Source organism: Anabrus simplex, chromosome 2, assembly GCF_040414725.1.
Source record: "Anabrus simplex isolate iqAnaSimp1 chromosome 2, ASM4041472v1, whole genome shotgun sequence".
Taxonomy (NCBI): Eukaryota; Metazoa; Arthropoda; class Insecta; order Orthoptera; family Tettigoniidae; genus Anabrus; species Anabrus simplex.
The window spans coordinates 1,046,123,824-1,046,151,806 of NC_090266.1; positions in this window are offsets into that span (position 1 = coordinate 1,046,123,824).

The window sequence follows — 27,983 nt, forward strand, 5'->3', positions numbered from 1 at the left end:
ATATCCGTTTAACAGACGCTGATGTGCTGATGTTCGTCTCCTGTGCAGTGGCCCGTGTGCTAGTATGTGAGTTATGCCAGATAGAATATTCCTTAATTAGCATTCAAGGCCTTGTCCGCAATGATCTGCAAGAGCGTAAAAGTCTATGCTACATTTTCCGGCTGGCAGTTTGTGCTAAATACCTTGTCTTCATATTTGTGCGGAACTGCAGTTTTGAAGGCTGTATTTGATTCCTATTTGGACAGTTCCTCACATAACGTCACTTTCTGAACACCGTTTTCTGCTCTGTATTTTATCACTTCCTCTTTTGTAGTATCTAGATCGAGTTCGTCGATTTTGTTCCTCTTTGGGCCCATATTCCTGGGTTTCGGTCGGAAATTCGGTGATGGATTCTGCTTTGGCTTTCTTAGCCCTACCGCGTTGTTCCAGAGTGGCTGAACGTAGTGTTCAGTCTCTGATTGATCTGAGGTTTGAAATTACTCCTTATATGCCTGCCCTGCTCCAGTGAATAAGTGAGGTTCTGGAATTGCACTGTAGTTCGGGAGGGAGTCTTGATGGTTGTCGTACGTAGGAGTAGCTTGAAGCAGTTCACTCCCTTCCTTACGCTTGCAGGTCGTAATTGCGTCAGAGCCGTTGTGTTTTCCTTTCTCGGAGTTCAGGCGTGGTGAAATCGGAGAACGTTGAGAATTTCAGTCTTCATAGGCCGCCTTTCTTAGCCTTTTGTCTTAAAACTTTCTCACTTCTTGATGATCATCACCTCCTGTGCTTCCAGTTATGTAAATCTGTTGGGGTTACTACTCCACTACAGCTTGTATAGACCCTCTCATATCCTCAATACTCTTATCGCATGAAAACAGAGTGGCATAACTAAGGTTTCGAGGTGGCCGGACCCCCTGTGGATAGGGGACGGAGATGAAGAATGCACGCACGGTATCCACTGCCTATCGTAACAGGTGACTAAAAGGGGCCCCAGGGGCTTGGCGACCACGGGGCCCTTAGCTGAGTCCCGGCATTGCTTCCACGCACTTGTGCCAGGCTCCTCAATTTCATCTATCCTGTCCGACCTCTCTTGGGCAACTCTTGTTCTTTTCCAACCCCGACGGTATTAGAGCATTCGAGGCCTAGGAATTCTTTCATTTACACGCCCTTCATGGCCTTTGTCTTTCTTTGTCTGGTACTTCATTTTTCGAAGTGTCGGATTTCTTCTTTTCCCTTTTCCCCTCTCTCTCAACCCCTATGGGTGGGGGACGCAGACGTAGAATACACCCACGGTATCCCCTGCCTGTCGTGAGAGACGACTAAAAGGGGCGACCAAGGGATGACATTAGAACCATGAGATTACTTGCGATTAGTACAATTACGTGCGGAACACTATGGGTCGACGTTACTTGCGACTAGTACCACCTTGTGACGGTCTACGTCAGGGCCTCTCAAACGCCCAAAATCTCACGCGTGCAGATAGAGGCGCAAGAGCTCCGTGCACTGTGCATCGCTGCCGCTCGGCATGGCTCGGATCAAGGCTTCGTCTCTGGGCTACTCGGCTAAGCTCGGCTCAACTCGCCTATGCTCGGCTCAAGTCAGCCTGGATTTGGAGCGCTACGGCGCAAGTGGGGCAGAGGGAGACAGGCGGAGCGAGCGAGACAGGCGTGAGGAAAGAGAGAGTAAGCGCTATTTCTCCATATCGAGGAGTGGGGGGTCTGCACTCTGTTCGACCAAGCCAAGTCGTCTCTTGCACCGTGCACAGTGCATACACCACGCGCATGCACTCTGAGAGGCCCTGGTCTACGTTATATAGGAGCATTAATATTCTGTGCGGAGCATTATGGGTCTGAGTGTTGCTTGTGAAAGAGGTCGTCATGTATATTCCACTGGCCCGTTCCACTATGTTCAGTATGATCTGCATTACCTGCTAGTAGTGCCAATTTATGTGCAACACCATGGGTCTACGTTGCCAGAGAGTAGTATTATTATGTGAGGAACACCATGGGATTGTGTTGCCTGTGGACGGTACCATAATGTGTGATGCACCGTGGGTCTGCATTGCCTATGATCAGTACCGCTATGTGAGCGATCCCATGAGTATACGTGGCCTGTGATTAGTTCCACCAAGTGCGAATCACCACGGGAATACCGGTGCCCGTGATTAGTACACCTAGGCGAGGAGCACATGGCTCTGCGTTGCTTGTGAGTTGTGCCCTCATGTGCGAAACGCCATGGGTTTTTGCTACCTGCGAGTGGTGCCATTGTGCGTGACATACCATGAGTCTACATTATCTGTGATTAGTAACACTGTAGGAGGAACATAATGGTTCTGTTTTACTAGTGATTAGTACCATTGTGAGGGGCCAGTGACTGGATTTTGCACCCCTTTAGATAATAAGCATCATCCCGGTAATTAAGACATTGTGAATTGGATCCAATGATTGTTTTCTTTTTTCACGATCTTTTCTCATCACTATTCGTTTTAGATTCTAGCCAATGGATACATTTCGAAGTTGTAATTTGCATTTCGTTACACCTTGCTGTTGGGCTACTTTAAACAACAACGTAATCATCATCATCATCATCATCAGGTGGCCGGGATTCGAATCCCGTCTAATGCATGTTGAAATTTTAAAATGGTTCCACGTAAAACGATAGGTCCCTTGACAATAATATCGATATCAACAACCACGCAAAACTACAAGCTTGCTTATTTCTTTTCGTTACCCTTAAATATTCTTCCAGGTTACGATGAACTCTGTCAGCCCTGAAATTCTATATGATCTAACATGATCGTGGTCAGTTCGTTCAAGATCACTGAGGGCCTCTTAGATGTTGACTGCAAGCTTTTTCACACATTTTAATGGGCAGACAAATCAGGGCGCTGAGTTACCTTTTGTGATTGGTGACGGTCTATACCAGAGGGAGTTTGTGGTGTGTTTTGAATGTTGATATATACGGAGCTCTCAGCTTGGTCAAGTACGGCCACTGAATTTTACATTTTTATAGTTGTTATATGGAAGCGAACCTTCACATGATAAAATAATTCTATCCTGGGTGTCGGTGTCTGTTCACTGGTCGGTAAACCAAGTAAAGTATTGTGGAAATCAGATTATTGACTTCGGATTTTCAATTTATTTCCGCTCGCAGGCTGCCCGCAGCGCTAGCTGTAGGCCTACCTGTCGATTGTCTACGGCGAGAAGTTCCCCGTGTGTTGAGGCTTTGACGTCACTACTAATTTTTAAACGATAATAAATGAGAATCAGTCTAGAATAGAAGTTCGCGGTTACTTATTTTTTCCTAAATCCAATTAGGTCAGTTACTTAATATTCCATGGGCTGCCTAACCGCGGTGGTAAATGCGTGCTTGGTTTTCCCGGAAGAACTTGGGTTCTATTCCCTGCCAGGCCGTCAAAATATTTAGACAAGACATTTCCACTTTTGTAAGTACACACGGATCTGAGGTTCACTCAATCTATTGCAAAAGTGAGTATCAGGTTATTACCCGGTGATGAAGGCAGCTAGCCACAGAGCTATCCCCTTTATTTCACGAATTGTGAGAATGTTTACCTTCCACTCAATCAAGGGTCTTTATGGTGACGGATTTCCTTTTCTGTTTTGCGTACTTAATGTTCTGACACAGCATTCTGAAAAATCTTCCTGCCTTTCAGATTTTTTTTTTCAATTTGGGGATGACTTATTTTTGTAAACAGTCATGCTTTTTACAGAATATTAATTAGAAATTATTGCATTTTTCGGTGTTTGCATTTTCATTCATATCATTTAGGAAAATAATTTATACTTGGTGACAACTCCAGTTTTATTAGAGCATTGATAAAATACAGAATCTGAAGTTAAACAAGCTAATGACAACATGTACACAGCTGTATCTTAAGTTAATGAATTATTCTAAACCTGCCAATATAGAATTTTTAAAAACGAACTTATCTCCGTAACCATGCGTTTCCACATTTAGAAGTCATTTCTTCTAGTATCGACCGTCGGCAGTTCACAGATGTTCTCTTAAAATGAACTACGAAACTGTCTTGATTCTTCACAGATTCTCGTGCTTTGGTGTAAATTTTCGTCCTGTGGCTCATTGTTTCTTATACATGTCTTCCTTTTCTGAAGAACTTGACTCTCAATTTGTTATTTTAAAGACAACTCTCCAAATAAAACACAGAGTTGTTACCAAATGATTGGTGCATAACAACTGAAATCTGTGTGGGGAAAAGCGAATTCCTTCCAGTTTAGTCGTAAAACACGCCACCTCGTAGATGTGATTTGTTTTCAGAATAACAGAAGATTTCATGATATTGTATTTCTGTCGTCAGTAGGAAAACACGGGAACAAACTGACATGTTGATTTTGACCAAAAGTGCAGATGACTGATATTTGACTTAAAACTACGGCCACTACCTTCTCAGTCCTATCCCATCCTACCGTCACCAGAAACCTATCAGTGTTTGTATGACGTTAAACCGTTCACAAAGACAAAATCCCACGTGGGAATCGTACCTTTGCCATTCATGTAGAAAGCAAGCACTTGATTCACAACGCCAGTCTCACAAACTACTGAACGAATAATGCTACAATCTTCACCATTGCTTTAAGAAAGTTAAAGTAAGTCACAGAATCAAAATTGTAAGAAAAATCCTTTTCACTTTCATAACTAGCAAATTCAAAATTGCACTAATTAAGATGCAATCATAAATCATCTTTAAATGATAAAAGTCAAAGAAATCTAGTTATGGAAACTTATATGTCGAACAGATTTAACAATTTCAGAAGTATAGCTTGACAAATTTCAAAGATTCTTCCTCTATCGTATATCGCGCACCCTGGTGGGGTCATGGGTGTGAAGTGTGTCGCGCACATGTGGACTTAGCAATGATTTACGTCCGGATGCCTTTCCTGACACAAAACCAATGTGTTTCTGCGTGGTTAGTAGTGTATCGTGTATACTGTATATGAAGAGGAGTGTATTGGGACAAACACAAATTGCTCGATCATGGCTCAGTCCGATTATACTTGACAGTGCTCAAATACGTCAGCCTCGTGTCAGTAGATTTACCGTCACGTAAGTTAATTCCTGCGGAACAGAAGTCCAGCATCTCGGCGTCTCTGAAAATCGTAAAATAGTTAACGGGACGTAAAACAAATAGTTGTATTATCTCAGTCGTGTGGCTTGTTAGTCGTTGTCTTTCTGCTCTGAAGATAACGGGTCCGATCCCAACTGAGGTCGATAGCATTTTAGAATGTTCGATTGTAACGACTCTGTGTCGCTGACTTTCGGCACGTTAACGAACTCCTCAACTCTTGTGGCATGACTTTTCTACACCCTGAAGTCTCTTAACATCCACAACAATTTAAGAAACGTTGATATTTTTTCCTATATTTCTACCGGAGTAGCTTGAAAAATCCTCATTCGACGGTGAAGTATCTGAAATGAAGTGCATCCTATGGAATACCTAAGTTGCTTTAGCTTGAGGTAGGACCTATAACTGGTTAAAGAACATGGGGTTAATTACTGTAAATCCTTAATATGTATGAATAAATGCTTGGGATTTGGCTTCTGCATTTGTGAGCATCTGGTCTTAAAATTTTGTACTAAACTAACTTTTACAGTTTGAAGTCTGTCGATCACAAGATACGAATTAAGAAACACTAGTATACATCTGGAGAAACAGTTTATTAATGATGGAATAACATGTGTCGCTCTATAAGGTTATTTCAGATCACTTCTTTTCATGCATATGTATGTGCACAATTGTTTACGTTGTGTAAATTTATTACTGGCTATGGGTGATTTGAAAGAGATCATCTGAATGTAAATATTCATTAGTTTGTTCAGATACAGATTAAATTTAACATTCAGGTGTTTTTCCGCTCATTCATAATATCATCCATTCTCAACCAGTGACAAGTTTATACAACGTAAAACATCTTGTGTTCGCCTCTGTGGTGTAGTGGTTAATGTGATTAGCTTCCACCCCCAGAGGCCTGGGTTCGATTCCTGGCTCTGCCACGAAATTCGAAAAATGGTAGGACTGCAATGGTGTCCATTCGCAAGGAAACCCTTCCAACTGTAAGTCTGATTGGGATTTGGTACGACTTTCGAAGGAATGCAGGGCTGGACGAGGATAGAATGGTTGGGGGTTTGAATCTGCTTGACTGAGCAACAGCCTGTTAGCGCAGTAAGTGTTCGAATTGATGGCCTTCTGCAGTAATGCACGTTTCAGCACGCCGTTGCATTGCCATTCGGGCTCTTTGTAGCATTGTAGGTGTTACGGATTAACAGCCTTCCGTAATAAGGTTTCCAAGACTTTCAAAATTTTCCGGTTTCTGAGCGTACACTACATCCTTCAAATAGCCCCATAGGTAGAAGTCCAGTGGCGTCATATCGGGCGATCTAGCAGGCCAGGTGACAGGTCCTCCCCTTCCTATCCATCGATCGGAATGTGTAACATTCAGGTAGTTGCAAACATCTGCTGATATGTGATGGGGAGCTCCGTCGTGTTGATACCACATGGTTACACGCACCCAGAGACACATCCTCTAGCAGCAATGGTAGTTGATCTTGAAGAAACTGTATGTACCGGACTCCTATCAAATGATCTTCAAAGAAGTATGGTCCAATTAAGTGATCACCCACACCAGAAATTTGCTCCCCCATCGTGCCTGAAATGCTGCCTGACTTACCCAGTGGGGATTGTCAACACTCCAGTAGTGCATATTAGTCCGAAAATACAATGTGAGATACAAACGCTGGATCATTTGCCACTTACGTCAGTATCCACGCACAGAAATCAACACGAGTTACGAAATCTCGTCCGTGGAGTTCTTAATGTAGTTGCAGGTGATACGGACGAAAAACCTGGAATGCAATATCCTTACAACAGAAGACTGGCTGATGTTGGCCTGTTGTGCTACTGCGCGGGTATTGGTGTGAGGATTCTCCCGAAAAGTGTCCAAAACCATCTCAGTAGTTTGACTGGACGTAACTGGTGCCTCTCTAACAGGACCTGTTCGGGAAAGTGACGATGTTATACGCAAACGTAGCTCCATCCTCCTAAACGTATTTGCGTTTGGTTGTTGTCTGCGTGGAAATCTTTCCTGGTACAGGCGCTCTGCTTCGTGTGCGTTCTGTCTTACTTCACCGCAGATGAGGAGCATGCCAATATACTTATCTGTTGAATACATAGCGAAGAAATGACCAGGACTGCTAGGCTACGCCAAGTGTCATCCCACTACACATTCAACAAGCATGCTATTGGTCGAATGTGGCACGAATGGCCTCTTATTTGATCCTCACAGTTTAAAATGTGGATAAAAATATGTATCGCTCGTAGGATTCGAACAAACCTACCAACGCAATATGCGTCAACACGTCTGTGGTTAATCCACTACACCACGTTGACTGTTGCCTCCAGTTTATCAGAAAGCTTACTTGGTGTAAAACTACGTCCCGATTCACAAACTCATACACGCTTTCTATCGGTATGCCACTGCTTTTATCGATAATTTCATAACCAGTCGAAAGCTTATAATTGGCACGTACATTTTACCTAACCGTATGACAGTTTGATGTATTGTGTAAATACCTGTCGCATACATGTTTTTTGCAAAAGTCGTGAAGGGATGACGCAGTAAGTGCTTTAAAGGCGACTGTAGTTTGGTATACAGCAAAGGAAAATCGACCATCACCCCACTGACGTTCGTTGGGATGCCTAAAAGCAGAAACGTCAGGCGCGGCTGACTCACCCACTCACTCGCTCTGCAGGAGCGAGGCGACCCTTAAGGCTCTAAGGCTGAGTCTATCCTTAAATCCCCAAACTAGTGCTCTTCCGCTCTTATTAGTGTATTTCAAGTGATATATCAAAAACTATACAGGGTGTTTCAAACATACTCAGCATAATTTCATGATTGGTTTCTTCAAATATAAAGAAAAAGTGTATATGAACATGGTTCCGGATGCTGGTACTTTTGGAGTATCTGACACTGCCGTGGGCTTGAACCACAACACTCTTTCAGATACTGATGTACTCCGGTTATTGGCTTACAAGAGGTGTCAAAATGTCCACTTCCTGCCATACATCAGACTTATGCTCGACGTCGCTTGGAGTTACGAACACAGTCAGATATGACCCGTATTGAACGTACTATTTGGAAAAACCTTACACTTCTGCCGTGGTGTGTAGCTTCATCCTCCACAACAGTTGTGTACACCAAAGACTTTGCTTATACCCACACAAATAAGTTCAACGGGTTTATATCAGATGATCGTGGAGGCCAAGAAAGTAGTCATTTCTAGACCCATGTTCATATTTACTTTTTCCTTCTCTGTATGTGAGGAATACAACCTTGAAACTATGCAGTGCATTTTTCAATCACCCTGTATAATTGAACTCGCACTGCTTAGCACAAGTCTCTCCTGGCATCCAATAGCTACTCATCTCAACTCAGCCCGCTGCGCGTACATGCAGTAGCATCCACTTGATGGACGGGATGAAGAGTGGGTGTATCTCATAAACGTGTGCGTTTGGGCTTGCCCAAGGAGCTGCAGATCATCTTGATAGGAAAAGCCCACAACGCTGGTTGTCCACTGAGCCGATTGTTAATAACTACTGCAATCTAGGGGTGTTTCGGAGAACCAAAACAGTACAGTATATAATTAAACGTCAGGGATACAGGGTTGTCAACGAGGCGTTTAATACAGGATAGCATTGTTTTCTGAACATATGACATAAATCTAAACAGGACCCAAACACCCGCAAAGAATTAATTTAATATAATAATCTCATTGTGTGATACTTCACAGTACTTACATAACTTCATTTCTAGAATGAGAAATTTTCTTTAATGTGCCTCTTCGACATATTGGTAATCCTTTTATAAGGCAAATTTTAGCATTTGTGCTGTTCATAACGGGACTGGCTACAGCGCGAATGTTACGAAAGTGTGTATTGTCAGCGTGGAATTGAATAATACGGCTTAATTATTACTACAGTACATAACTCAATGTTGGGCCTACATTTAAAAAGAGTTTCATCCTTTTTATAACGTTAAGTGAGGAATCCTTCGATAATGAGGGCGTATTTACTGGTTTTAAAATACGGCTTTATCAAATGCAAACAATTGCCAAACATAATAGTCCTAGTAATAAAATATATAAACCTTCTTAAAGACTCGCTAATGTACATACATACATACATACATACATACATACATACATACATACATACATACGCATTTGCTAGTCTTGAGGCACGGCTTTTTACAACTTCAAACAATTGCCAAAGAAATAGGTTTAGTAATAAAATAAAAATATGGTACTTTTTAAGGACTCGCTGATGTACTTACATACGCATTTACGGAGCTGTGAAGATTTATTTTCATTAATTTGAAATAACACTTCTGCCCTTTTATTAACGTGTAAGTGAAAATACCATTGTGTTAAGGTAATTATTTTATTTTAATTTTTTCATACCTGGTATGAGTAACCGTGAATGCCTATTGAAGGGAAGGAAGAGGTTCCAACCTCCAGTAAAATGAAGCTGTGATTTTTGAGAAATTGAGCACATTCCTTACTTTCGAGATTCATTAATCCTCAACCACCCTACAAAAAATTACGCTTCACCACTGATTCGCTGTATTCGCTCAGAATGAAGTATACTTGGTCAGACTTTCTCCTTCTTTACCGAAGACTGCGCGTAGGAATCCCAGCACTGATAATTGCTGTGAAATACCCGTGTCGATAGCTCTAGTTTTATATTATAAATATCTTTTCCAGAACAAAATCCCGACATTTTAGCGTCTCTTTTAATATCGATAGCAGTTGAAAATGCGTTTAAGCACTTAACACTCCCAACCCATTCGAATCACTTAACTAACCCTAGTCAAGGACCAACAATCCTATGAGAAACCGAACTTACGATGTGGTGTTTCTTCATTTATGTTTGGGCATTTCAGGCTTTTTAGCCGATACAATCTCATATCTATACTGAAAGGAGAGACAGCCACGTGTTGTGGGCAAGAACTGCTCGTAGGCAATAAGCTGGTGTACGTAGCACGAGGATATTTATTCTCTTTCTACATTTCAAGCAGAACAATGCGATCATTTTCCTGTACACATTCCAACCAAAAATTTCATGTATGTCGACGACCTTGCTTTGACGGTACAGACAAGTGATTTTGAAGAAGCAGAACAGATGCTTACAGGAGCTCTAGGAACCTTTTCTGACTACTACAACAAGAACCACCTGAAGCCAAACCCACAATCGACTCAGGTCAGTGCTTTCCACCTTCGAAACAGGCAGGAAGAAAACTGAAAGTAACTTGGGAAGGCACCGAATTGGAGCACTGTTCTACACCCAAATACCTTGGAATTACCTTTGACAGGTCACTCACCTACAAACGGCATTGCCCAAACACCAAACACAAGGTGTCAGCCCGTAACATCATCATTCAGAAACTTGTTGGTAGTAATTGGGGTGCTGAACCTCAGGTTACTTCTGCCATGGCACTTTGCATCTCCGCCGGTGAATATGCCTGCGCAGTGTGGTATAAAACGCTCATGCAAAGCAAGTAGATGTGGCCCTTAATGAAACTGCGAGACTAATTGCTGGATGTTTGAAGCCAACTCCAGTTGACAAACTGTACTGTATGGCAGGAATTGCTCCAACTGATATACGCCGGGAAGTAGCCGTTAATGCCGAAAGGAAAAAGTTGAAGAAAATTTGCTACACCCACTACACAGACACGCTCCACCAAAGCCTAGACTGAAATCTAGGAGGAGCTTCCTACAGTCAGCATCTCCATTAAATACATCTCCGAAGAAAGCCAGAGAAAAATTGTGGGCTGCCAGAACAAGACATCTTCAAACATTGACAAAACCAGCTGAATGTTTACCAACCGGACACAACTTGGACTGGATCGCATGGAGATCACTGAACAGGTTAAGACCAGGTGTTGGAAGGTCTAGGGACAACCTAGTGAAATGGGGATATTTGGATGTATCACCACTATGTGAATACGGAGAGATGCAGACTACCAAGCATCTGTGTCGGTGCTCGTGTTGTCCTGATTCTTGCAGTGAGGAGGATTCGCTCAAGGTACAAGGAAATGCAGTCGCAGTTGCTCGCGTCTGGGCAAAGACAATTTAATACAATTTTGGTATAACTTATATGTGTATAAATTCCTTCTGTTTCATTGTTACTAAATTGTAATATAAAAAACCAAACCAAAATGAGGTTCTATTGTATGCTTCTGACTCGAGTAAATAAATAAATAAATAAATAAATAAATAAATAAATAAATAAATAAATAAATAAATAACAATGGATAACAAGAAAGGAAATATTTGAAAGATGTGTTGCTTCGTAAACAAAGGAATGAAATGTTAGACTGCTTGGTAGTGCACGAAGTGTCGCGTTGAAATTCCGGAAAGACGTTAATATTTACCGTATTCAACAAAGACTACATGATGATGATGATGATGCTTGTTGTTTAAAGGGGCCTAACATCGAAGGTCATCGGCCCCACAAAGACTACAAATACGGAGGGTGGTTAGATAACTTTTTATAGTATGCATGTCAAGTCCGCAGTCCGAAGGCTCGTTGAATTCCAAATAGCTCTACCATCAGCTGTCCTAGGCAGCCTAGGAGTCAATGAACGGGCGATCTGTAGAAAAGAAGAGTGAGGTAATTTCTCGTTGCTTTCCTCACCAAGCCCGAATGTCTACCAAGCCCACTGAAATGCATTCACCAGCTGATACTGTGAGTTACACTTTCACTTCATTCATGATAGGGACTCACTGCATAAGTACAAGGCGTGATCGTTAAGGAGAAATAAATTTAATTCAACAGTCAACAATGGAACAAATTAATTTTGTCTCATATAATTTTAATCGTAAACTTACCGGACAAAAATTAGTCACCCTAGTGCGCACGAACAGATGGATCGTTAAGCCTGTACAGATGGCGCAACGAATGGATCTCATGCTCAACCGCACGCTCACTGCCTCTACGTAAGCATAAGGCAGTGAGACACTGATGTTTCAAGCGGACTACGTACGTCAAAATAGGTAGATGTAAGGCTGTAACAGAGTGGCAAAAAGGGGCAATCGCGTGTGACCGTGCCCTTGGCATTGCGGTGCCTGAAGTTGCTGGATTTGTTGGTGTTTCGCAGCGGACTGTCCAACGTCTACAAGCAGTGGTGTACTATCCGTGGTCGCAAAACTCTACGTCAGAATTATGGTCGGAAAGAGATCCTGACTGAAGAGACCGGAGACGCGTTTCACAGCTTGTGAACTAAAACCGATTCCAAACCCGACAGAAATTGCTGTAGTCAGTGAATGAAGTGTCGGTCACCTCGCAAGAGATTATTGCTCACACAGGCACCTTAAGCTGCGCGTCTTCAGTGGGCTAGAGATCATCGATCGTGGGCAGTAGTTAACTTTCGGAACATAATATGGTCTGACGAATAACTTTTTTGCCTGTATTCCAATGACGCACACCGTCTAGTGCACCGAAGGCCGGATAAAACATTTCATCCTGGGCGTATGCATGGTCAGGTTCAAGGCGGAGGTGGGTCTGTGATGTTTTGTGTTTTTTAATCATTGATTGGACCTGCTCATTGAGGTGACCACTAATGTGAACCAGCATGTTTATTTAAATATTCTGGATGATCAGATGTTGCCTTTCAGTCAACATCTGCATGATGATTATGCTATTGATACCCCGATTCTTCAAGATTACAACAGTGAAGTTCATCGGGCTGTACGCATATGTGATTAGTTTATGAACACTCCTCCACCTCATTACATATAGATTAGCCTGCAAGATTACCTGACTAGAGCCCTATTGAAAATCTGTGGGACATGCTGGAACAGCGGGTAAACGCCGACATCAGCATCCCCGCAGTGTGTTGGAAATGGGTGATCAAACCCTCAGAGTGTGGCTTAACCTGGATGTGACGTACCTGCACAACCATATGGACTCACTTCCTAACCGAATACAGGCGGCTACCAAGTCCAGAGGCGGAGTTACACGATATTATGTTATGCTTGTAATGATTTCTCTAGGAGTGACTAATTTTTGTCCTATGAGCTTAGTTTTCCGTCTGCAATATGATCTTCGCGTCTTTTTGTTGACCATCTAAATTAAAATATTGACTTCACATTTCATTTTGCCTTCAAGTTCTGGCTCTCATATCTTTCTTGTTAGGAGCTTAAATGATATCCATAATTGGTTTTTTTACAAGCGAATGGACTACTAAGGATCACGCTACAACTTCGTTTCTTTCTCTTCGTGCGGAGCTTTCTCTGTGTCCAATACTCCTTCTTGCGTTCGCTGGCCTGCTTCCGTTGTTCATCTGTCCAGGCTCTTCCGGTCTTCCTAGTTCTTCCTGCGGCTTGAACACCTTCCAAATTCTTCAGTGTGTTCCTAAGCGTATTCCTTTCTAACAGCTGGTCTTCCAAGATGCCTAACTTTTCCATATCCTTCTTCGTTTCCTTAATCCATGCTGTAGTGGTCTTTTTTCTCCAGAAGTAATCAAATATCTGTTTGGTAAGTCTGTTTGCGTTCATTCTGTATAGATGTCCAAGAAACGCCAGCCTCCTTTCCTTCATGGTCTCTGAGATTCTTTCCACCTTCTGGTAAACTTCTTTGTTACTCCGAAGTTTCCATCCGCTTTCAGTTTGGACAGCTCTCATAATTTTTCTGAGAATTCTTCTTTCCTGGACCTCTAGCTTCTCCAGCTTGTAGTTCATGGACAGGCATTCACTGGCATACAGGCATTCTGTTTTGACCACGGTGTTGTAATGTTTTAATTTGGAATTCCAAGATAAGCAATTCTTATTGTAGATGTTTTTTTTTTCAAGCCATACGCTCTCTCCATTTTTGAGATCCGATCTTCCACTGCAGATTTTTCTATCCATTCTCCTGTATCGTCTCACCAAGGTAATTGAACTTCTTGACCCTTTCTATCCGTTCTATCTCTGTTTCCAGGAATTTTGGTCCATCTTTGATGTTCGTCATGAATTTGGTCTTTTCTGCTTAGATCCTCAGTCCTGTTTGGCTGTCGATTCTTTCCAAGAGGTTAATTTGGATGGTTGCGACCTCTGGACTTTCTGATAGTATAGCAAAGACGTCAGCATACGCCAAGCAGTTGACTTAAATCCCACCTGATTTTCTCCCTAGACAGATTGGAATATCCCTTGATGTTCAAGTTTTGAGTTCCATATTCTCACTATCTTTTCTAGGACACAGTTGAATAGGAGTGGGGATAGTCCATCCCCTTTTCTCACGCCTGTCTTGATTTCAAATGATTGTGAGAGATGCCCGAGGAATTTTACCTTGGAGGTTGTGCCTTTTAGGGTCTCTTTGATTATATTTGCCAGTTTGGTTTTGACTTCAAATTCCCTAATGATCTTATCCAAAGTCTCTCTGTCCACCGAATCGAAGGCTTTTTTGAAGTCTAGACACCACAATTTTCTTACCACTCAACATTCTGTGGCAGAATATTGACTTCAGGTTGAATATTTGTTCGATACAGGAGCGGCATTTCCTAAACCCTGCTTGGTATTCACCTAGTTGTTGTCCAGATTCGTTTCTATTCTATTAAGAAGCAGTTTTGCGAGAATTTTATAGGCGCCCGCAGCATTCACACGAGACACTTAGGGAGGCGCCACCTCCCTCCACTCTCATCAACAGCAGGCCGCTGTCAAAGTCAACCGGCCTGAAGTTTCTTCCACTCATGGCAAGTTGCTGGAGGTGGACAGCAAGGAAAAATATAGTGTGTGGAGTGGAGTGGCGTGGAGTGGCGAGGAAAGCAGTGGATCGTGTGAAAGGGGTCTTCAAGGTGCGTTTTCCGAGGTGCGACAGAACCTGTCACGGCGACCAGAGTCGCACGACTGACTGGGGTCACCGTATACGCAGGCGACAGCAACCGCCAGCGACTGGCACGTGAGGTGTTTTCACGACTCCAGTCGCGCAGTCCAGTCCATCAGAAATAGACGAGATCACGGGCGATTTCCTTGGCATTTTGATCTAAGAAGAAGAAGAAGAGGAAGAAGAAATAATGTTAATGTGGTATTTCGGCAGGAAAAGAAGGAAAGTAAACAGTATATTTTCATCACACGGCGAGGAAGGATGCTATCATATTTTAATTACCAGGCATCTTTTAGCTGATGAGACAAAGTTCAGGACATATTTCAGACTGAGTGTTAGTCAGTTATACTCTGGAATTTATAAAGAGTGAAATTTTGGAAATCCCGTGCAATCGGTACAAGAAGCCCATCAACCCAGCTGTGAATCTTGCACTCACTCTCAGGTACGGACATTGTAAGCTCATTTTAATAGCTGAATAAACTTTACATATTCTTACAGTAAGACATAACCATCAGTAAATCTACGGTCGTAATGGACATGAACATCGTACACACATTTATGCTCGGAAACTAAGTGGCATAGAGCTATATCATGTGACTAAACACTCCCTCGACTTTTCGTTGCTTCGACATCGTATCCCAAGTCAATAATTAAATACTACACAACAGCTACTTTTATCTACTGACGCAGCACTGCTCACTGCACCAGTCCGCCGCGAGTAGCAGACCAAACTCAAACTGCGCATGCGCGGACGTGGCGATTGCTATCGCCGTGGCACCTACAGTCGCACCTTGGAAAACGCACCTTACTGGGGTCAATCGTGCTGCGAGAGTACTTCTTGGTCCAGTGAGAAAGGCAATGACAAACCACTCCACTCCTCATTTTGCCTAGTACGCATTATTTTGGCGCTGCCATCGGCTTCTGCAACCGCTTAACCTCTGCGGTGCTATTTGAGGATCCCACCAGAGTCCGGGCTAATGACCTGACAGATAGACATTTTTGACTTGCTAGGTTGCCTTGAACATTTTTTTTTTTGCTAGTTGTTTTACGTCGCACCGACACAGATAGGTCTTACGGCGACGATGGGACAGGAAAGGGCTAGGTGTGGGAAGGAAGCGGCCGTGGCCTTAATTAAGGTACAGCCCCAGCATTTGTCTGGTGTGAAAATGGGAAACCACGGAAAACCATTTTCAGGGCTGCCGACAGTGGGGTTCGAACCTACTATCTCCCGAATACTGGATACTGGCCGCACGTTTGAAAATCTTAAATAATAGTTAAAATATAAATTAAGAGAAGAGAAATAGCTGTTGATGTTCCTGCTAGCAATATCGGTATAGGTGCAGCAAAGAATACCGATTGAACTTTTCAGAGCTATCTTTTCACTATCAGTTATACCGCTTTTGACTCAAATTTATTCCGGGTTTCAGTGAAGAAGTAGGGTACCATTTTACATCCACCCATTAGGAGCCCAATTGTCGCCATCTCTATATAGAACAGGTGAATGCGCGGTTTGGGTCACGTAGCGATCAGCTTGCATCCGGGAGATAGTGGGTTCGAACCCCACTGTCGTCAGCCCCGAAGATGGATTTCCGTGGTTTCCTCGTTTTCATACGTGGACAATGCTGGGACTGTACCTTAACTAAGGCCACGGTCGCTTCCTTCCCGCTCTTAGCCCTTTCCTGTCTTATCGTCGCCGTAAGACGTGTGTGTGTGTGTGTGTGTGTGTGTGTGTGTGTGTGTGTGTGTGTGTCGTGCGACGTCAAGCAAATTGTAAGAAAAAAGAAAAGAAAAGGTCTCCATATCATTTGGGTGTTACTTATCTTTGTAATAAAGAATGTTTGATGCGTAGCGTGGCTTCTCTTTCTCACTTTCGTGGGTTGACCGGGACTAGATTCAAATCTGAGCGTTGGATCGAGAATATATGCTTAAGAGGAATGATGTCGATTCTGTTCAGGTTACCATGCTTTAACTATATTCTATATTAGCGATATTGTACAGTTCGCACTTGAATAGCCTACTAACACTTCATCATTAATTATTACCGAGCTCGATAGCTGCAGTCGCTTAAGTGCGGCCAGTATCCAGTAATCGGGAGATAGTGGGTTCGAACTCCACTGTCGGCAGCCCTGAAGATGGTTTTCCGTGGTTTCCCATTTTCACACCAGGCAAATGCTGGGGCTGTACCTTAATCAAGGCCACGGCCACTTCCTTCCCATTCCTAGGCCTCTCCTATCCCATCGTCGCCATAAGACATATCTATGTCGGTGCGACGTAAAATAAATAGCAAAAACAAAAACAAAATTATTAATATATCATGAATGTGCTTTAAATTGCATTCCTTATTTATGAGACTGACTTAATTCGACAGTGCTGTTAAGGTCTCCTTGTGATGCCTACTGCTATGCCCCCAGGGACAAAACTACCAAGAGCATCTTTTCTCCAGCAGCAATTAGAAGGCTCTGCCTTTCTATAATGGGTTCGTTCTTTCGGCATAGTTTCTCTTGGTACTCCCTGACTTTAGCGCCTCCTCATCAGAGATGGGCCTTGCATCTTGCTCGCAAAGAAGGTTGTCTGTTTAGCACCAACAATTGAGCGTCAATTGGAAAGATCTACACCAGATTATATTATTATTATTATTATTATTATTATTATTATTATTATTATTATTATTATTATTAGCAACTTGTTTATAAACTGTTAGAAATTAGCTTAGCTATGTAGTCTGGGATTCGCCCCTATATAAAATGGAAACCGAAGGAAACCTCACGAGGTGTCTTAGGGTTAACACCCCTTTTACTTTTAAATTCGTAAATTCGATTTGATCATTCTCGAAGTATATTTGTATAATTCATTTGTTCTGGTGCTTTTCTATTTCTGATGAACGGGCCGACCTTAGCCAAACCCGGCAGATTACTTCCTTCTTTCCCTTTCCTCGCTATCCTGCACTGCTCTGATGCTCTCTCAGCTTTGTTATAAAAAATAACGATGGTATTTCAATCGTTTTTGCCGGAGAGATAACGATAAACTAGTTCAAACTTGCAGAACAGACAAGGAACTGCACGGAATATAACGTCAAAGTTGAAACACCCACTCTGAGACGTAACGGCACGTTCCGTGACGTGGCGGTATCTTTCGAGAAAATGAATCTTCACCTTGTAAACGAAGTGGTGGTTTCCAGCACTTCCGACGACGCTATGCGTCGTTACGTCCAGTGCTTCTCCGTGATCCGTGGCGGCGAAACGTATACGCTCGCTAACTAACCGAGCGAGTTGGCCGTGTGGTACGCTTAGGGTTGCGTATATGAAAGCTTGCATTCGGGAGATGGTGGGTTCGAATCTCACCGGTGACAGCCCTGAAGGTGATATTCCGTAGTTTCCCATGTTTATACCCGGCAAATCCTGGGGCTGTACCTTAATTGAGGCCACGACCGCTTCATTTCCAGCCCTAGCCCGTCCCCATCCCTGCGTCATCGAAAATGTTCAGTGTGTTAGTTCGACGTTAAACTACTAGAAAATAGAAAGAAAGAAAGAAAGAAAGAAAGAAAGAAAGAAAGAAAGAAAAAAGAAAGGAAAAAGCGGATAAATCCGCGGATATCCGCATCCGTGCAGGGCTCTAACTAAATTTTCTTGTTTTCTTGAACGTGATTTCTCTCTCCCCTTCTTCCTATTTCTCTGTTTTCCTCGAGTGCTGTGGTTATCTGTTTATGTTTTGAACAGTCCCTCACCTGCCGAAATGAAGGATGAACTGCTGATTGAGTCAGTGAATCTACACCCCTTTTTATATAATTTAGCTGATCCAAAATACATGGTTGGAGTATGCAGTAAACCTGTTTTTGCTATTTGATTACGAATTACCACTATGATGAAGTCATTGCTCCATATTTTCGAGTTTTTTGCCGGACTGAGTGGTTCAGATGGTTGAGGCGCTGGCTTCTGCCCCCAACTTCGCAGGTTCCGTCCTGGCTCAGTCCGGTGGTCTTTGAAGGTGCTCAAATACGTCAGTCTCGTGTCGGTAGATTTACTGGCACGTAAACGAACTCCTGCAGGAATAAATTCCGGCATATCGGTGTCTCCGACAACCGTAAAAGTAGTTAGTGGGTTGCAAAATCAACAACATTACTGTATTTTATTATTATGTATACATACATTATCATTCTAGACCGTTACCCCTTTCAGCGTTCAGTCTGCAAGCCTCTGTGAATTTACTAAACGTCGCCACAAACCTCTATTTCCAACTAGTGCTGTGGCCCCATTTAGTTATTATTATTATTATTATTATTATTATTATTACCGTGGTTTGGTGGATCAGCAGAGGTGAAAGAAGGTGCCGGGGAAAATGGGTCTAACTACCAAATCAAAGTTAATTTAAAACTTTAACAAAGGTTATATTTTCTGAGTTTTAACAATTAATAACAACAAAAATCGAACAACTTTTGTCTAGGTGAAGAAACCAGACTAGGAAGGATTCAAGATTTCAGAATTATAACACTTTTGGGCTACAAGCCCCTAGTTTTACAAGTTTGAGCTCCTAGCTCAGCATTACCAAACAATGATTTCTTCAAAGGGCAGAAATCCCCTAAAACATGGAGCACCAGCTCCGTAATTTACAATGTCAAGCCTCCTAGGGGCACTTCCACAATACTAGAAAAGAGCTGACACGCTCTCAGTTTTTCAAGCCTATTCAAGGCAATATCAGACCTTACAATAACTTGCCATCAAGGCACAATTTACAAAAATGAAACACGTACCCAACCTACAGGGCCTTCGTGTAAAAGAAATAACAGTTAAATAAATGGCCCAAGCAGAAAAATGAAAGGAACCGAATACTTGCTCTCCTCTATGAAGCTTCTTAAAACCTAACAGGCACTAGGCCGATAAAACAGGGGCTATTCCCAAAATATGGAGGTGACCCGTCTAAGAAAGAAATTTAAAACATTAAGGAAGGGAAGAAAATCAGTTACCAAAACGTAGTCACTTCCAAACCAAAATGAAGGGGAGCTCGAGAGGGTAAATCACTCTCTATCCTCGAATTAGAGTTACAGATTTTATAAGTTTTTACATAAGACGGCAGAACTTACATTTTAGAGAAAAAGGTTACATATTAAAGTTTCGGACCGTTCCCGCGGGTTAAACTGCTGAGCTAGCAAGAAATTAGATGTTAAACGGCCATTACCTTGCTGAAGACCTGCTGCCTGATGAAAGGGGCGCCATCCGCCTCCTGCTTCACATCCACACACTTAGATAGACGTTGATCAAATGGCCAAGAGACGTGAAAATCAGCAGTTTATAAACCCTCGGGGAAAGTTCGAGACCTTTCATGAATAAAACAGCCAAACCCACTCAATTTTATTGGGTAGCTTGAAGTTACACACCAAATCGAAGAAGAAGCCTGTGATTGGTAGGAAATTAATTACAGAAATTCTTGATTGGTTAAATTCCAAACAGGCGGAAATAAAGGATAAATATTGCCAACCCAAAAATGAATGAACGAAATTTAGTAAAGGAAAAACTTATGAAAACAAAATTACTTCTGAAAGGTTCTTTTACTTCGCACCATGATCATAGTTTTTGTAGTGACCTCTATGAGAGAATGTCCAAACTTCTTGATGAATGGAAAACAAAAACAAATAGAATTTCACACAGTTCAGGAAACTTCACCATAAAAATATTACGGTAGTGACATCTTCTAAGAAAATTTAAAATTTGGTCCAGTTTTAAGTTCAGAGTTCCTCCTGTAGAGGAGGTTTTATTGGCGCAAGATTTAAAAGTGCGGCGTAGGGGTGTACCTCCCGGTACAATTATTATTATTATTATTATTATTATTATTATTATTATTATTATTATTATTATTATTACAGTATTAATAGAGTTTAGCTAAATCATATTATATTTTTGCTACTGTTCATAAATTTCAAATAATAATGCTGACTTGGCAAAGTGCCACCTTGACATCAGCCTATTCTGATAAGGCATTTCAGCCTTTAGAGGCATTTCCTGTAAATGCGAGTATGGGTTTTCCTTACAGATCTTCATGGTGTTCTACTATCAACAAAAATGAAGAAAACCTACAGTTATTTGGCAGAAATTCGGAGTGAATTCAGCTTAAAAACATGGCAGCTACTTCAGTGTCCATGAACGTCATAATTTCAATTAAATTATCTCCTCTTGTTTCAAATACATCTTTTAAAAAGTTTACCTCGTAAATTATATGTTTACTGGTTCTCTTTTTTAAAATTACTGTCGGCAGCCCTGAAGATGGTTTTCCGTGGTTTCCCATGTTCACACCAGGCAAATGCTGGGGCTGTACCTTAATTAAGGCCACGACCGCTTCCTTCCCATTCTTAGGCTTTTCCTGTCCCATCGTCGCCATAAGACCTATCTGTGTCGGTGCGACGTAAAGCCAATAGAAAAAATAATTACATAATATTGAAATTTTATGCATATACGTTACAATAAAACTTTTCAGAGATGTGAATTCTATTTTAATTAAGTACCTTCATTAATATAATTTAAATATGTATACGGTAGGCATATTACGATATAATTGTAGGTTCACAGAATGTGTCTTCTTTTGCAATTAAACTTTCTACCTCCTTCAATAGCGCATCATCAAAAGGTGTTGGACCCATTGGTCAGCGTCGTAGCTTCATGAGCTATGCGTCGCCATCCTGAAAGTTTACCAGCTTATCTTGTCCGGCTCTATAGCTAAATGGTTAGCGTGCTGGCCTTTGGTCACAGGGGCCCCGGGTTCGATTCCCGGAAGGTTCGGGAATTTTAACCATCATTGGTTAATTTCTCACAACGGGGGCTGGGTGTATGTGTCGTCTTCATCATTATTTCATTCTAATCATGACACGCAAGTCGCCTACGAGCGTCAAATCAAAAGACCTGCACCTGGTGAGTCGAACATGTCTTCGGACACTTCCGGCACTAAAAGCCATACACCATTTCACTTTTCACCAGCTTATCTTAAAGCCTGCTGAATAAGTAAACTGGTTTTCTCCTTAACTTGGTACATCCACCTGTTGAATGTGCCACCCCCGCCGCCTCGGTCTCATGCCCTGGTTTTCACAATTTCTTCTCACAATATATCCAAAGAACTGGAAGATTTGGTTATGTGAAGGAATCGTATCCATGAAATTCCATTACAGTTTTGTCCTAAAAGGAAGATAATAATTGCTTCCACGCAAACCAACAGTAAAATTAGCGGAAAATGAATAAATACCATTATTACTAGAGAAATATACATACGTAACGTACCTACAGCGACTATTTCCCTCTAGACACGACTCTCTTCTGTGGCACATCGCTTAATCGTGGCATCTTTTGTTTCCTTCCTAAGGTCCAGACTGAATCAGAGTGATCTGTGTGTGAATTCTTAATATCTTTGCCCATCATAACCAACGCGGGCAGTTCATACCGAAAAATGGAGGTAACAAGTGTCGAGGATATAATAGCCTTCTTCAGCGAGGACATTGAGCGTATTTTAGGAAAATTTATGAAAATATGTGTTTCACCAAAAATAGCGTGACCCCTGGACCAATAATAATATTACGAAAATTAAAGGATCTATGACTAAATCATGTTTACTTATAATCTATCAGCTTCATTGTCTGTATTGATAGTTTGAGCACACAAGTATAAAGAATGAGATTTTTCCACCTAATCAATACTTTATACTTTATACTTTTAGACACTTTATATAATAAAGTATTGATTAGGTGGAAAACTCTCATTCTTTATACTTGTGTAAATCATGTTTTTCACAAAAATTTCACCAAAAATAATATCAGTTATTAATTAATTATTTAATTAATTATGGGTAAAAGTCAACATATCGGGAAGGATTGGAATACTTCAATAAATAATAATCAAGCAAAGCGAAGACTTCACAAACAAAAGACAGAAGACGTACTAAAGCGCGGTGACGTAGTAAATTCCAATAGGTAGCCTACTACTTATGTACGCGGCAATGTACGTATGTGTGTATTTCTGTTTTTATAACGGTATGCATTAATCCACTGCTAATTTGCATCCTGATTTACCCTAAAATAATATTATTTTCTTCAATTTAAGACGGAAAATATAATGAAATTCGATGGATACGATTCTTTCCGGTCCATTTTATGCGTAGCATTCTGCGCCAGGACCAAAGCTCGAATGCATCAATAAATAGCTTTTCTCTGGCATTGAGTATCCAGGTTTCGCAGCCGTGTAAAAAGACAGAAAATAGGAGTGTTTCAACAAGGCGGATCTTTGTACTGTTTGTGATCGCCCTGTTCTGCCAGATCTTGGTGAGCTTCTCCGTATTCACTCGTCCTAGCTCGATCCGTCTTCTTATCTCATCTTCACAACTTCCCGTATCACAGACGGTTGACCTAAGGTAGACGAAATAACGCACCACCTCCAAGTCCTTTAATCGACTTACGAGTTGGACCTGTGATCCTCGATCAATTATCATAAGTTTGGACTTGCTGGGATTGATGTATAATCCATCTGACAGACTACCAACTTTTACTTTTGTCTATAGGTCAGCAAATTCATTTCCGCTGCTGGCGACAAGCACAATGTCATCGGCAAGTAGAAGATTTTTAATAGTTCTACCACCAATTCATGTGCCTCTAGTTCATCCATCAAGAGTTTTCCTAATGATATATTCAGCACAGATGTTGTGTAGCTGTGGGGATAGGACACCACCCTGTCTTAACACTTTTAGACATATTGAGAATTCGGAGTTGCTGGCACTTGTCATCACAGCTGTTATGTGATTGTTGTACAGAATTCTGATCACTGCTATCAAGTGTGGTGGGACACCGAACTCTGTAAGCACCTATCGTAAATTTTCCCAGACAACACAGTCAAAAGCTTTCCTATAGTCAAGGAAGCAGATGGAAACGGGGGCAGAGAACTTAGGCGATTTCTCAATTATATGTCTTATGTCAGGGATCTGTTCTCGACCGGGCGAGTTGGCCGTGCGTTTAGGGGCGCGCAGCTGTAAGCTTGCATCCGGGAGGTAGTGGTTTCGAACCCCACTGTCGGCAGCCCTGAAGATGGTTTTCCGTGGTTTCCCATTTTCACTCCAGGCAAATGCTGGGGCTGTACCTTAATTAAGGCTACGGCCGTTTCCTTCCCACTCCTAGTCCTTTCCTATCCCATCGTCGCCATAAGATCTATCTGTGTCGGTGCGACGTTAAAGCCAATTGTAAAAACAATTCTTTTCTCCAATTTCTTCGAATTCCTTCGGTAGTTAGAGCAGATCCTGATTGACCCTTTCTTGTACAGGGGAATGAAGAGAGACTTAGAATAGTCTTCTGGCCACTCCCCAGTTTCCCATACTCCTTTACACAATAAATGCAATACATAACCGCCTTCCTGTCCCATCTCTTTGATCATCTCCCCAGATATACCGTGCACACCGGGAGACTTGAAGTCCTTCAGATGTTGAATTGCATTCTCTATTTCGCTGCGTAAGATTGGAGGTTCAAAGCACACTGAATATATTTCTAAAAAGCAAAGCAAAGTCATCTCCGTACAGGCCATGAAGGCACTTGGAGGGGTGGAAGGTAAAGGGTTTCACTATCCGTAACCTCGACACTTGATGGGGTAGAGTGGTTAGCTCTACGCCCGGCCGCCTTTGCCCCCAGGAATTAACATGGTACTCATTTTTGGAGTAGGCTGAGTGAACCTCAGGGCTATGTGCAATTTTATTTCTACCCACTCCAAAATATCCAGAAATTTTATTTAATCGTTCGTTAAATCCTTACATAAAATAGAAAACTCTCCTTTTAATCTCCTGCATTTTCATGTACGATAAACCAATGTTCCTTCCTCCTATCCATCGCATGTTTATAGCCGTCACTGACAGTTCATTACGAAAACTTGGCTACCGAGTTAACTGCACGCAACTGAATTATGAGAACAGGTGTGGAAAAAATCATGCCAAAAAGAAGGATACGGGAAAGGAAAGCACCACCCGGAAATGTGTGAATCGGTCTTTATTTTTCTTCTCTGTGCGGAGGATTCTAAATTCATCAGGTAAATTGGATTTTTTTAGGCTCTGAATTTGAATTGATAAACTACGGACTGCGCATTGCTACGTGAATCCTGGGACATGGCATTCTGTTTTGAATGATCTCACTTACACTGAGCAAGAATCTTGGACGGTTTGTACGCGTACCTTATAAAGTGCTTTATACAATACTTTGACGTAATGTCATGTGATGTTCACGTTCAGTATAGTGCGAATAGAGCTTAATTTCTTCCATTTAGAAAGTATTTTCGACATGTTTAAGTAGTCAATTATGCTGGGAAAAACTATAAACCCATTATTTTAAAAAACATCGCTGACGTTCTTGTGAATATTATGTAGAGGACTGTGGTGGGTCACTGGTTGAAGTCCACGACCCCTCGTGTGTCTTTGTCTCGTAATCCACATGTCAGGCCGGATAACAATGGAAGACAAACTACGAAATATCTGAGTCCCCGTCAAACACACAGATTCCTCTGCTAAGCTCTTCATTGTGTAGAGCACTGTAGGGTTTTCTCAGAATCTGTCGCTCGCTGTTACATCATATTCCACCAGGGACAACAAAAGTATATCTTTTGATCTTTTGTATATCATGTGCTTCTGTACAATATTTTTCAAAAGAGAGTTCTCGTGTGTGAGGAGGATTATAACGTTATCAGGTAAACTTAGATGTTTATATGGCTCCCAATTTGAATGCATAAACCTCGCAACGCAAATTTTTTGATGAATCCGACCTAATGGGACATGACATTCCATTTCGAAAGATCTCACTTGCTCTGACCATTTTTTCTTACAATTGGCTTTACGTCGCACCGACACAGATAGGTCTTATGGCGACGATGGGATAGGAAAGGCCTGGGAGTGGGAAGGAAGCTGCCGTGGCTTCAATTAAGGTACAGCCCCAACATTTGCCTGGTGGGAAAATGGGAAACCACAGAAAACCATCTTGAGGGATGCCGACAGTGGGGTTCGAACCCACTATCTCCCGGATGCAAGCTCACACCTGCGCGCTCCTAACCGCACGGTCATCTCGCCCGGTCTGACCAACTCGAACCACGACTGTTTTAGTGAGAATCTAGTAACGACGGTACTCATCTATCACTTCTAGGTAACTTTATCAAGTGGAGAGTAATTCTAATCTCAAATTAATTGCTGTGTGTCCTACAGAAGCATTTTATTGTTGAAGTAGTAGAACGCCGCAAGTTAGATATGTGAGATCCATCGTTTCAATTTTGATTTGAGACACTGTATATATTTGGATACTACTAGAAGCAAAGCAAAACAAAGCAAAGCAAAGCAATGTCATCTCCGTACAGGCCATGAAGGCCCTTGGAGGGGTGAAAGGTAAATGCTTCCACTATTACGTAACCTCGGCACGTGATGGGGTAGAGTGGTTAGCTCTACGCCCGGCCGTCTGCGCCCCCAGGAATTAACCGGGTACTCATTTTGATGTAGGCTGAGTGAACCTCAAGGCCATATGCACCTCCGGAAATGGAAATCTCGTTTCTAAAATTTTACGACTTACTGACGGGGATTCGAACCCACATCCTTCCGGGCGAACCGATCACGCCTTTACCGACCCTTATACTGCTAGTAGACATAGTAATAGTATTCTGAATGTTAAAATTTGCGAGTGATTGAAATATTTCGATGCTAGAAGAATGATAACATAAAATGTTGAGAGAAATAATGTGTCATTCTTCTTTTCTTAATAATCATTTTGTGAACAATTCACAGTATGAATTCTAAATATATTCGGGAGATATTAGGTTCGAACCCCACTGTCGGCAGCCCTGAAAATGGTTTTCCGTGGTTTCCCGTTTTCACACCGGGCAAAAATTTATATATATATATATCGTAGATTTTAAAATTACGAAGACAGCCTTACCCAGGTAACCCTGACGTCCTTCCAGAAGAATGAATGGGTAGTATGATTTCAACAACCACCTAGCGGTGAAAGTGGCGCGCATTACTTTGTTTGCAGGACGATTGGTAACCACTTATCAGTAGTCAATCATCTTCATTAAAATGCAGCTTCTCAAGTGAAGTAACGTTCACAGTGAAGCAGTGTTTTTGCAATGGAAGGATAGACTGACATTATCATAGATAGGTGACTATAATTCACAGAATTTACAGATCACTCAAGACATAGTTTGATACTATGCTAGAGCTGTTGTGTAAAGTATGAGATGACTTTTCAGTGGGCTTCACCTGCGTTCGCTCACGTAATTATGGCGTAAAGTTGCTCATCCTCCCTGAAGGATGTTAGGGTACAGTGTCTTTTGTTTGAGGAAAGCCTTTCCTCTGAATGAGTTATTAGGGATTCTCAAAGAGAATGAGCTGACCTTGCAGTGTAGGGATAGCGCCCCTGCCTCTTACCCGGAGGCCCGGTTTCGATTTATGGCCATGTCAGGAATTTTTACTTGGGTCTGAGGGCTGGTGTTAGGTCCACTCAGCCTACGTGATGGCAGTGAGGAGCTATCTGATGGTGAGGTAGCGTCCCCGGTCTAGAAAGCCAATAATAACTGCCAAGAGGATTCGTCGTACCGACCACACGACACTTCGTAATGTGCAGGCATTTGGGCTGAGCAGCGGTCGCTTGGTAGGCCATGGCCCTTCTGGGCTCTTGCGCCATGAGGTTTGGTCTGTCCGAAGAGAATGAAGTACCTGAGTACCTGACGCTGAATCACTGGACATAATAACGTTTCCTCCTGTTGGAGACACCACAGATGAAGTCACTTGACTACCTACCAGGTTCATAGTTGCGATGAGAGGCATCGCTTAGCATTTCACATGTTCCCTCATTGATAGAAAATGCACCTGAACCTCAATCTGAGTACATACGCATACAGATATACTGCTTACCTCCAAAACAGGGCGTTCGCACACACAGCTTTAGCGGAACAAAATAACTCTATAGGAAAGATGGTGATAAACATGATCATTTGCGTTTTAGAAGTGTAATCACATCTGTTTCGCCATTCTATAAAAAAAATTTCTGCCAAAGGGCAGGTCTCTGACACTTACATTGATTTCAAAAGTAGTGAATGATACAGTAGATTGTGAATTTCCCTGACGTCCTTCT